Raw genomic sequence first — 11,017 nt, 5'->3', positions numbered from 1 at the left:
GGCAGGGGCCCCTCAGGGTCCGATTTTGTGGCCGGGGCCCGTGAGGGTCCGATTTTGTGGCAGGGGCCCCTCAGGGTCCGATTTTGTGGCCGGGGCCCGTGAGGGTCCGATTTTGTGGCCGGGGCCCCTCAGGGTCCGATTTTGTGATTGGGGCCCCTCAGGGTCCGATTTTGTGAGTGGGGCCCCTCAGGGTCCGATGTTGTGGCCGGGGCCCCTCAGGGTCTGATTTTGTGGCCGGATCCCCTCAGGGTCCGATTTTGTGGGTGGGTCCCCTCAGGGTCTGATTTTGTGGCCGGGGTCCCTCAGGGTCCGATTTTGTGGCCGGGGCCCCTCAGGGTCCAATTTTGTGGGTGGGGCCCCTCAGGGTTCAATTTTTTGGCAGGGGCCGCTCAGGGTCCAATTTTGTGGGTGGGGCCCCTCAGGGTCCAATTTTGTGAGTGGGGCCCCTCAGGGTCCAATTTTGTCGGTGGGGCCCCTCAGGGTACGATTTTGTGGTTGGGGCTCCTCAGGGATCGATTTTGTGGTTGGGGCCCCTCAGGATCCAATTTTGTGACCGGGGCCCTCAGGGTCTGATTTTGTGGGTGGGGCCCCTCAGGGTCCGATATTGTGGGTGGGGCCCCTCAGGATCCGATTTTGTGGGTGGGGCCCCTCAGGATCCGATATTGTGGGTGGGGCCCCTCAGGGTCCAATTTTGTGGCCGGGGCCCCTCAGGGTCCGATTTTGTGGCCGGGGCCCGTGAGGGTCCGATTTTGTGGCCGGGGCCCCTCAGGGTCCGATTTTGTGGCCGGGGCCCCTCAGGGTCCGATTTTGTGGTTGGAGCCCCTCAGGGTCCAATTTTGTGGTTGGGGCCCCTCAGGGTCCGATTTTGTGGTTGGGGCCCCTCAGGGTCCGATTTTGTGAGTGGGGCCCCTCAGGGTCCGATGTTGTGGCCGGGGCCCCTCAGGGTCTGATTTTGTGGCCGGATCCCCTCAGGGTCCGATTTTGTGGGTGGGGCCCCTCAGGGTCCGATTTTGTGGCCGGGGTCCCTCAGGGTCCGATTTTGTGGCCGGGGCCCCTCAGGGTCCAATTTTGTGGGTGGGGCCCCTCAGGGTCCAATTTTTTGGCCGGGGCCCCTCAGGGTCCAACTCTGTGGGTGGGGCCCCTCAGGGTCCAATTTTGTGGGTGGGGCCCCTCAGGGTCCAATTTTGTCGGTGGGGCCCCTCAGGGTCCGATTTTGTGGTTGGGGCCCCTCAGGGATCGATTTTGTGGTTGGGTCCCCTCAGGATCCAATTTTGTGACCGGGGCCCTCAGGGTCCGATTTTGTGGGTGGGGCCCCTCAGGGTCCGATATTGTGGGTGGGGCCCCTCAGGATCCGATTTTGTGGGTAGGGCCCCTCAGGATCCGATTTTGTGGTTGGGGCCCCTCAGGGTTCAATTTTGTAGGCGGGGCCCCTCAGTGTCCGATTTTGTGGCCGGGGCCCCTCAGGGTCCGATTTTGTGGCCGGAGCCCGTGAGGGTCCGATTTTGTGGCCGGGGCCCCTCAGGGTCCGATTTTGTGGCCGGGGCCCCTCAGGGTCCGATTTTGTGGTTGGGGCCCCTCAGGGTCCGATTTTGTGGTTGGGGCCCCTCAGGGTCCGATTTTGTGAGTGGGGCCCCTCAGGGTCCGATGTTGTGGCCGGGGCCCCTCAGGGTCTGATTTTGTGGCCGGATCCCCTCAGGGTCCAATTTTGTGGGAGGGGCACCTCAGGGTCCGATTTTGTGGCCGGGGTCCCTCAGGGTCTGATTTTGTGGCCGGGGCCCCTCAGGGTCCAATTTTGTGGGTGGGGCCCCTCAGGGTCCAATTTTTTGGCCGGGGCCCCTCAGGGTCCAATTTTGTGGGTGGGGCCCCTCAGGGTCCAGTTTTGTGTGTGGGGCCCCTCAGGGTCCGATTTTGTGGTTGGGGCCCCTCAGGGATCGATTTTGTGGTTGGAGCCCCTCAGGATCCAATTTTGTGACCGGGGCCCTCAGGGTCTGATTTTGTGGGTGGGGACCCTCAGGGTCCGATATTGTGGGTGGGGCCCCTCAGGATCCGATTTTGTGGGTGGGGCCCCTCAGTATCTGATTTTGTGGTTGGGTCCCCTCAGGGTTAAATTTTGTAGGCGGGGCCCCTCAGGGTCCGATTTTGTGGCCGGGGCCCCTCAGGGTCCGATTTTGTGGTTGGGGCCCCTCAGGGTCCGATATTGTGGTTGGGGCCCCTCAGGGTCCGATTTTGTGAGTGGGGCCTCTCAGGGTCCGATGTTGTGGCCGGGGCCCCTCAGGGTCTGATTTTGTGGCCGGATCCCCTCAGGGTCCGATTTTGTGGGTGGGGTCCCTCAGGGTCCGATTTTGTGGCCGGGGTCCCTCAGGGTCTGATTTTGTGGCCGGGGCCCCTCAGGGTCCAATTTTGTGGGTGGGGCCCCTCAGGGTCCAATTTTTTGGCCGGGGCCTCTCAGGGTCCAATTTTGTGGGTGGGGTCGCTCAGGGTCCAATTTTGTGGGTGGTGCCCCTCAGGGTCCGATTTTGTGGTTGGGGCCCCTCATGGATCGATTTTGTGGTTGGGGCCCCTCAGGATCCAATTTTGTGACCGGGCCCTCAGGGTCTGATTTTGTGGGTGGGCCCCCTCAGGGTCCGATATTGTGGGTGGGGCCCCTCAGGATCCGATTTTGTGGGTGGGGCCCCTCAGGATCTGATTTTGTGGTTGGGGCCCCTCAGGGTTCAATTTTGTAGGCGGGGCCCCTCAGGGTCCAATTTTGTGGGTGGGGCCCCTCAGGGTCCAATTTTGTGGGTGGGGCCCCTCAGGGTCCGATTTTGTGGTTGGGGCCCCTCAGTGTCCGATTTTGTGATTGGGGCCCCTCAGGGTCCGATTTTGTGAGTGGGGCCCCTCAGGGTCCGATGTTGTGGCCGGGGCCCCTCAGGGTCTGATTTTGTGGCCGGATCCCCTCAGGGTCCGATTTTGTGGGTGGGTCCCCTCAGGGTCTGATTTTGTGGCTGGGGTCCCTCAGGGTCCGATTTTGTGGCCGGGGCCCCTCAGGGTCCAATTTTGTGGGTGGGGCCCCTCAGGGTTCAATTTTTTGGCAGGGGCCCCTCAGGGTCCAATTTTGTGGGTGGGGCCCCTCAGGGTCCAATTTTGTGGGTGGGGCCCCTCAGGGTCCAATTTTGTCGGTGGGGCCCCTCAGGGTACGATTTTGTGGTTGGGGCTCCTCAGGGATCGATTTTGTGGTTGGGGCCCCTCAGGATCCAATTTTGTGACCGGGGCCCTCAGGGTCTGATTTTGTGGGTGGGGCCCCTCAGGGTCCGATATTGTGGGTGGGGCCCCTCAGGATCCGATTTTGTGGGTGGGGCCCCTCAGGATCCGATATTGTGGGTGGGGCCCCTCAGGGTCCAATTTTGTGGCCGGGGCCCCTCAGGGTCCGATTTTGTGGCCGGGGCCCGTGAGGGTCCGATTTTGTGGCCGGGGCCCCTCAGGGTCCGATTTTGTGGCCGGGGCCCCTCAGGGTCCGATTTTGTGGTTGGAGCCCCTCAGGGTCCAATTTTGTGGTTGGGGCCCCTCAGGGTCTGATTTTGTGGTTGGGGCCCCTCAGGGTCCGATTTTGTGAGTGGGGCCCCTCAGGGTCCGATGTTGTGGCCGGGGCCCCTCAGGGTCTGATTTTGTGGCCGGATCCCCTCAGGGTCCGATTTTGTGGGTGGGGCCCCTCAGGGTCCGATTTTGTGGCCGGGGTCCCTCAGGGTCCGATTTTGTGGCCGGGGCCCCTCAGGGTCCAATTTTGTGGGTGGGGCCCCTCAGGGTCCAATTTTTTGGCCGGGGCCCCTCAGGGTCCAACTCTGTGGGTGGGGCCCCTCAGGGTCCAATTTTGTGGGTGGGGCCCCTCAGGGTCCAATTTTGTCGGTGGGGCCCCTCAGGGTCCGATTTTGTGGTTGGGGCCCCTCAGGGATCGATTTTGTGGTTGGGTCCCCTCAGGATCCAATTTTGTGACCGGGGCCCTCAGGGTCCGATTTTGTGGGTGGGGCCCCTCAGGGTCCGATATTGTGGGTGGGGCCCCTCAGGATCCGATTTTGTGGGTAGGGCCCCTCAGGATCCGATTTTGTGGTTGGGGCCCCTCAGGGTTCAATTTTGTAGGCGGGGCCCCTCAGGGTCCGATTTTGTGGCCGGGGCCCCTCAGGGTCCGATTTTGTGGCCGGAGCCCGTGAGGGTCCGATTTTGTGGCCGGGGCCCCTCAGGGTCCGATTTTGTGGCCGGGGCCCCTCAGGGTCCGATTTTGTGGTTGGGGCCCCTCAGGGTCCGATTTTGTGGTTGGGGCCCCTCAGGGTCCGATTTTGTGAGTGGGGCCCCTCAGGGTCCGATGTTGTGGCCGGGGCCCCTCAGGGTCTGATTTTGTGGCCGGATCCCCTCAGGGTCCAATTTTGTGGGAGGGGCCCCTCAGGGTCCGATTTTGTGGCCGGGGTCCCTCAGGGTCTGATTTTGTGGCCGGGGCCCCTCAGGGTCCAATTTTGTGGGTGGGGCCCCTCAGGGTCCAATTTTTTGGCCGGGGCCCCTCAGGGTCCAATTTTGTGGGTGGGGCCCCTCAGGGTCCAGTTTTGTGTGTGGGGCCCCTCAGGGTCCGATTTTGTGGTTGGGGCCCCTCAGGGATCGATTTTGTGGTTGGAGCCCCTCAGGATCCAATTTTGTGACCGGGGCCCTCAGGGTCTGATTTTGTGGGTGGGGACCCTCAGGGTCCGATATTGTGGGTGGGGCCCCTCAGGATCCAATTTTGTGACCGGGGCCCTCAGGGTCTGATTTTGTGGGTGGGGACCCTCAGGGTCCGATATTGTGGGTGGGGCCCCTCAGGATCCGATTTTGTGGGTGGGGCCCCTCAGTATCTGATTTTGTGGTTGGGTCCCCTCAGGGTTAAATTTTGTAGGCGGGGCCCCTCAGGGTCCGATTTTGTGGCCGGGGCCCCTCAGGGTCCGATTTTGTGGTTGGGGCCCCTCAGGGTCCGATATTGTGGTTGGGGCCCCTCAGGGTCCGATTTTGTGAGTGGGGCCTCTCAGGGTCCGATGTTGTGGCCGGGGCCCCTCAGGGTCTGATTTTGTGGCCGGATCCCCTCAGGGTCCGATTTTGTGGGTGGGGTCCCTCAGGGTCCGATTTTGTGGCCGGGGTCCCTCAGGGTCTGATTTTGTGGCCGGGGCCCCTCAGGGTCCAATTTTGTGGGTGGGGCCCCTCAGGGTCCAATTTTTTGGCCGGGGCCCCTCAGGGTCCAATTTTGTGGGTGGGGCCCCTCAGGGTCCAATTTTGTGGGTGGTGCCCCTCAGGGTCCAATTTTGTGGGTGGGGCCCCTCAGGGTCCAATTTTTTGGCCGGGGCCCCTCATGGATCGATTTTGTGGTTGGGGCCCCTCAGGATCCAATTTTGTGACCGGGCCCTCAGGGTCTGATTTTGTGGGTGGGCCCCCTCAGGGTCCGATATTGTGGGTGGGGCCCCTCAGGATCCGATTTTGTGGGTGGGGCCCCTCAGTATCTGATTTTGTGGTTGGGTCCCCTCAGGGTTAAATTTTGTAGGCGGGGCCCCTCAGGGTCCGATTTTGTGGCCGGGGCCCCTCAGGGTCCGATTTTGTGGTTGGGGCCCCTCAGGGTCCGATATTGTGGTTGGGGCCCCTCAGGGTCCGATTTTGTGAGTGGGGCCTCTCAGGGTCCGATGTTGTGGCCGGGGCCCCTCAGGGTCTGATTTTGTGGCCGGATCCCCTCAGGGTCCGATTTTGTGGGTGGGGTCCCTCAGGGTCCGATTTTGTGGCCGGGGTCCCTCAGGGTCTGATTTTGTGGCCGGGGCCCCTCAGGGTCCAATTTTGTGGGTGGGGCCCCTCAGGGTCCAATTTTTTGGCCGGGGCCTCTCATTGTCCAATTTTGTGGGTGGGGCCGCTCAGGGTCCAATTTTGTGGGTGGTGCCCCTCAGGGTCCGATTTTGTGGTTGGGGCCCCTCATGGATCGATTTTGTGGTTGGGGCCCCTCAGGATCCAATTTTGTGACCGGGCCCTCAGGGTCTGATTTTGTGGGTGGGCCCCCTCAGGGTCCGATATTGTGGGTGGGGCCCCTCAGGATCCGATTTTGTGGGTGGGGCCCCTCAGGATCTGATTTTGTGGTTGGGGCCCCTCAGGGTTCAATTTTGTAGGCGGGGCCCCTCAGGGTCCAATTTTGTGGGTGGGGCCCCTCAGGGTCCAATTTTGTGGGTGGGGCCCCTCAGGGTCCGATTTTGTGGTTGGGGCCCCTCAGTGTCCGATTTTGTGATTGGGGCCCCTCAGGGTCCGATTTTGTGAGTGGGGCCCCTCAGGGTCCGATGTTGTGGCCGGGGCCCCTCAGGGTCTGATTTTGTGGCCGGATCCCCTCAGGGTCCGATTTTGTGGGTGGGTCCCCTCAGGGTCTGATTTTGTGGCCGGGGTCCCTCAGGGTCCGATTTTGTGGCCGGGGCCCCTCAGGGTCCAATTTTGTGGGTGGGGCCCCTCAGGGTTCAATTTTTTGGCAGGGGCCCCTCAGGGTCCAATTTTGTGGGTGGGGCCCCTCAGGGTCCAATTTTGTGGGTGGGGCCCCTCAGGGTCCAATTTTGTCGGTGGGGCCCCTCAGGGTACGATTTTGTGGTTGGGGCTCCTCAGGGATCGATTTTGTGGTTGGGGCCCCTCAGGATCCAATTTTGTGACCGGGGCCCTCAGGGTCTGATTTTGTGGGTGGGGCCCCTCAGGGTCCGATATTGTGGGTGGGGCCCCTCAGGATCCGATTTTGTGGGTGGGGCCCCTCAGGATCCGATATTGTGGGTGGGGCCCCTCAGGGTCCAATTTTGTGGCCGGGGCCCCTCAGGGTCCGATTTTGTGGCCGGGGCCCGTGAGGGTCCGATTTTGTGGCCGGGGCCCCTCAGGGTCCGATTTTGTGGCCGGGGCCCCTCAGGGTCCGATTTTGTGGTTGGAGCCCCTCAGGGTCCAATTTTGTGGTTGGGGCCCCTCAGGGTCTGATTTTGTGGTTGGGGCCCCTCAGGGTCCGATTTTGTGAGTGGGTCCCCTCAGGGTCCGATGTTGTGGCCGGGGCCCCTCAGGGTCTGATTTTGTGGCTGGATCCCCTCAGGGTCCGATTTTGTGGGTGGGGCCCCTCAGGGTCCGATTTTGTGGCCGGGGTCCCTCAGGGTCCGATTTTGTGGCCGGGGCCCCTCAGGGTCCAATTTTTTGGCCGGGGCCCCTCAGGGTCCAACTCTGTGGGTGGGGCCCCTCAGGGTCCAATTTTGTCGGTGGGGCCCCTCAGGGTCCGATTTTGTGGTTGGGGCCCCTCAGGGATCGATTTTGTGGTTGGGTCCCCTCAGGATCCAATTTTGTGACCGGGGCCCTCAGGGTCCGATTTTGTGGGTGGGGCCCCTCAGGGTCCGATATTGTGGGTGGGGCCCCTCAGGATCCGATTTTGTGGGTAGGGCCCCTCAGGATCCGATTTTGTGGTTGGGGCCCCTCAGGGTTCAATTTTGTAGGCGGGGCCCCTCAGGGTCCGATTTTGTGGCCGGGGCCCCTCAGGGTCCGATTTTGTGGCCGGAGCCCGTGAGGGTCCGATTTTGTGGCCGGGGCCCCTCAGGGTCCGATTTTGTGGCCGGGGCCCCTCAGGGTCCGATTTTGTGGTTGGGGCCCCTCAGGGTCCGATTTTGTGGTTGGGGCCCCTCAGGGTCCGATTTTGTGAGTGGGGCCCCTCAGGGTCCGATGTTGTGGCCGGGGCCCCTCAGGGTCTGATTTTGTGGCCGGATCCCCTCAGGGTCCAATTTTGTGGGAGGGGCCCCTCAGGGTCCGATTTTGTGGCCGGGGTCCCTCAGGGTCTGATTTTGTGGCCGGGGCCCCTCAGGGTCCAATTTTGTGGGTGGGGCCCCTCAGGGTCCAATTTTTTGGCCGGGGCCCCTCAGGGTCCAATTTTGTGGGTGGGGCCCCTCAGGGTCCAGTTTTGTGTGTGGGGCCCCTCAGGGTCCGATTTTGTGGTTGGGGCCCCTCAGGGATCGATTTTGTGGTTGGAGCCCCTCAGGATCCAATTTTGTGACCGGGGCCCTCAGGGTCTGATTTTGTGGGTGGGGACCCTCAGGGTCCGATATTGTGGGTGGGGCCCCTCAGGATCCGATTTTGTGGGTGGGGCCCCTCAGTATCTGATTTTGTGGTTGGGTCCCCTCAGGGTTAAATTTTGTAGGCGGGGCCCCTCAGGGTCCGATTTTGTGGCCGGGGCCCCTCAGGGTCCGATTTTGTGGTTGGGGCCCCTCAGGGTCCGATATTGTGGTTGGGGCCCCTCAGGGTCCGATTTTGTGAGTGGGGCCTCTCAGGGTCCGATGTTGTGGCCGGGGCCCCTCAGGGTCTGATTTTGTGGCCGGATCCCCTCAGGGTCCGATTTTGTGGGTGGGGTCCCTCAGGGTCCGATTTTGTGGCCGGGGTCCCTCAGGGTCTGATTTTGTGGCCAGGGCCCCTCAGGGTCCAATTTTGTGGGTGGGGCCCCTCAGGGTCCAATTTTTTGGCCGGGGCCCCTCAGGGTCCAATTTTGTGGGTGGGGCCCCTCAGGGTCCAATTTTGTGGGTGGTGCCCCTCAGGGTCCGATTTTGTGGTTGGGGCCCCTCATGGATCGATTTTGTGGTTGGGGCCCCTCAGGATCCAATTTTGTGACCGGGCCCTCAGGGTCTGATTTTGTGGGTGGGCCCCCTCAGGGTCCGATATTGTGGGTGGGGCCCCTCAGGATCCGATTTTGTGGGTGGGGCCCCTCAGGATCTGATTTTGTGGTTGGGGCCCCTCAGGGTTCAATTTTGTAGGCGGGGCCCCTCAGGGTCCAATTTTGTGGGTGGGGCCCCTCAGGGTCCAATTTTGTGGGTGGGGCCCCTCAGGGTCCGATTTTGTGGTTGGGGCCCCTCATGGATCGATTTTGTGGTTGGGGCCCCTCAGGATCCAATTTTGTGACCGGGCCCTCACGGTCTGATTTTGTGGGTGGGCCCCCTCAGGGTCCGATATTGTGGGTGGGGCCCCTCAGGATCCGATTTTGTGGGTGGGGCCCCTCAGGATCTGATTTTGTGGTTGGGGCCCCTCAGGGTTCAATTTTGTAGGCGGGGCCCCTCAGGGTCCGATTTTGTGGCCGGGGCCCCTCAGGGTCCGATTTTGTGGGTGGGGCCCCTCAGGGTCCAATTTGGTGGGTGGGGCCACTCTGGGTCTGATTTGGTGGGAGGGGCCACTCTGGGTCCAATTTGGATGCCAGGGTGGCTCAGCCTCCTTTTTGTAGGCCAGGGTCTATCAGCCTCCGATTTGGAGCCTTGGGTCACTCAGCTTTCGATTTAGCGCGCCGGCCCTTTAAGACTCATTTTGGTGCGCCGGCTCTTTAAGAATCACTTTGGCGCGTCGGCCCTTTAAGAGCCAGGGTGGCTCACTGGGCTTCTAAATCCACTTTGGCACACATTCTCTCTCAGGGGCAAGTGTCATGTGATGAAGCTAGATTTGCATTTGTGGTGTGGGTTTTGCTTTAAGAGCTGATATTATGTGTCAGAAGCGCTGTCTTGGAGAGGTCATGTGACGTTCGTAGGCGTTGGCATAGTAACTGGGTCTGCCTGCGCATATCAATGAGCTCAACTGCCATTTCAATCGCCTCAGGGCATGTTTTGCCATTTCCCATTCAAATGCATTGAGACAGTGCATTCCAATGACGGGAAAAAAAATTTTCAAACGCAAATTGCGCAAAAACTACAAATCCGATCGACACGAAAAATACTTAGCACACCTCTCATGGACGCTGGCTTCGAAACGACACCTCAACGGAGTCTGTGCGTGTAGCGGTTCGGGCCGTATTAATTGCGGAAATCAACTTAATAATAATAATAATAAGAAGAAGAATAAGAATAAGTTAGCAGCGTTCGGATTACAATATAGTGGTTTTTTCAAACCACTATAACTAGATGTGTATTTCCTGAAGGAAGTACAGATAGTGGTTTGAAATGGTGCCTGGGCTGCCCCTTTAAGAGAGACTTGCCTGCTGCCCCTGCAAGATTTTCAACTCAGGATCCGTTTTAACTGTGCGTGCTTCTCAGGGGCCACTTTGGCCTCGGGGTCTGATTTGGTGGGTGGGGCGCCTCAGGATCCGATTCGGTGGCCTGGGCTCCTCAGGATTTGAATTAGTGGCTGGGATTCCTCAGGGTCTGATTTTGTGGGTGTGGCCCCTCAGGGTCCGATTTTATGGGTGGGGCCCCTCAGGGTCCGATTTTGTGGGTGGGGCCCCTCATGGTCTGATTTTGTGGGTGGGGCCCCTCAGGGTCTGATTTGGTGGGCGGGGCCACTCTGGGTCCGATTTGGTGGGTGGGGTCACTCTGGGTCTGTTTTGGTGGGCGGGGCCCCTCAGGGTCCGATTTGGTGGGCGGGGCCCCTCAGGGTTCGATTTGGTGGGCGGGGCCCCTCAGGGTCCGATTTTGTGGCCGAGTCCCCTCAGGGTCCGATTTTGTGGCCAGGGCCCCTCAGGGTCCGATTTTGTGGGTTGGGCCCCTCAGGGTCCGATTTGGTGGGCGGGGCCCCTCAGGGTCCGATTTGATGGGCGGGGCCCCTCAGGGTCCGATTTGGTGGGCGGGGCCCCTCAGGGTCCAATTTTGTGGGTGGGGCCCCTCTGGGTTCGATTTTGTGGCCAGGGCCCATCAGGGTCCGATTTTGTGACTGAGGCCCATCAGGGTCCGATTTTGTGACTGAGGCCCATCAGGGTCTGATTTTGTGGCTGAGGCCCCTCAGGGTCCTATTTTGTTGGGGCCCCTCAGGGTCTGATTTTGTGGCAGGGGCCCCTCAGGGTCCGATTTTGTGGGTGGGGCACCTTAGGGTCTGATTTTGTGGGCGGAGCTCCTCTGGGTCCAATTTGGTGGGCAGGACCACTCTGGGTCCGATTTGGTGGGCGGGACCACTCTCGGTCCAATTTGGTGGGCGGGGCCTCTCAGGGTCCGATTTGGTGGGCGGGGCCACTCTGGGTCCGATTTTGTGGGCGTGGCCCCACAGGGTACGATTTGGTGGGCGGGACCCCTCAGGGTCCAGTTTGGTG

This window comes from Dendrobates tinctorius, unplaced genomic scaffold, assembly GCF_039654945.1.
Source record: "Dendrobates tinctorius isolate UK_male_01 unplaced genomic scaffold, ASM3965494v1 ptg000366l, whole genome shotgun sequence".
NCBI classification, from domain to species: domain Eukaryota; kingdom Metazoa; phylum Chordata; class Amphibia; order Anura; family Dendrobatidae; genus Dendrobates; species Dendrobates tinctorius.
This window is presented reverse-complemented; position numbering follows the sequence as displayed.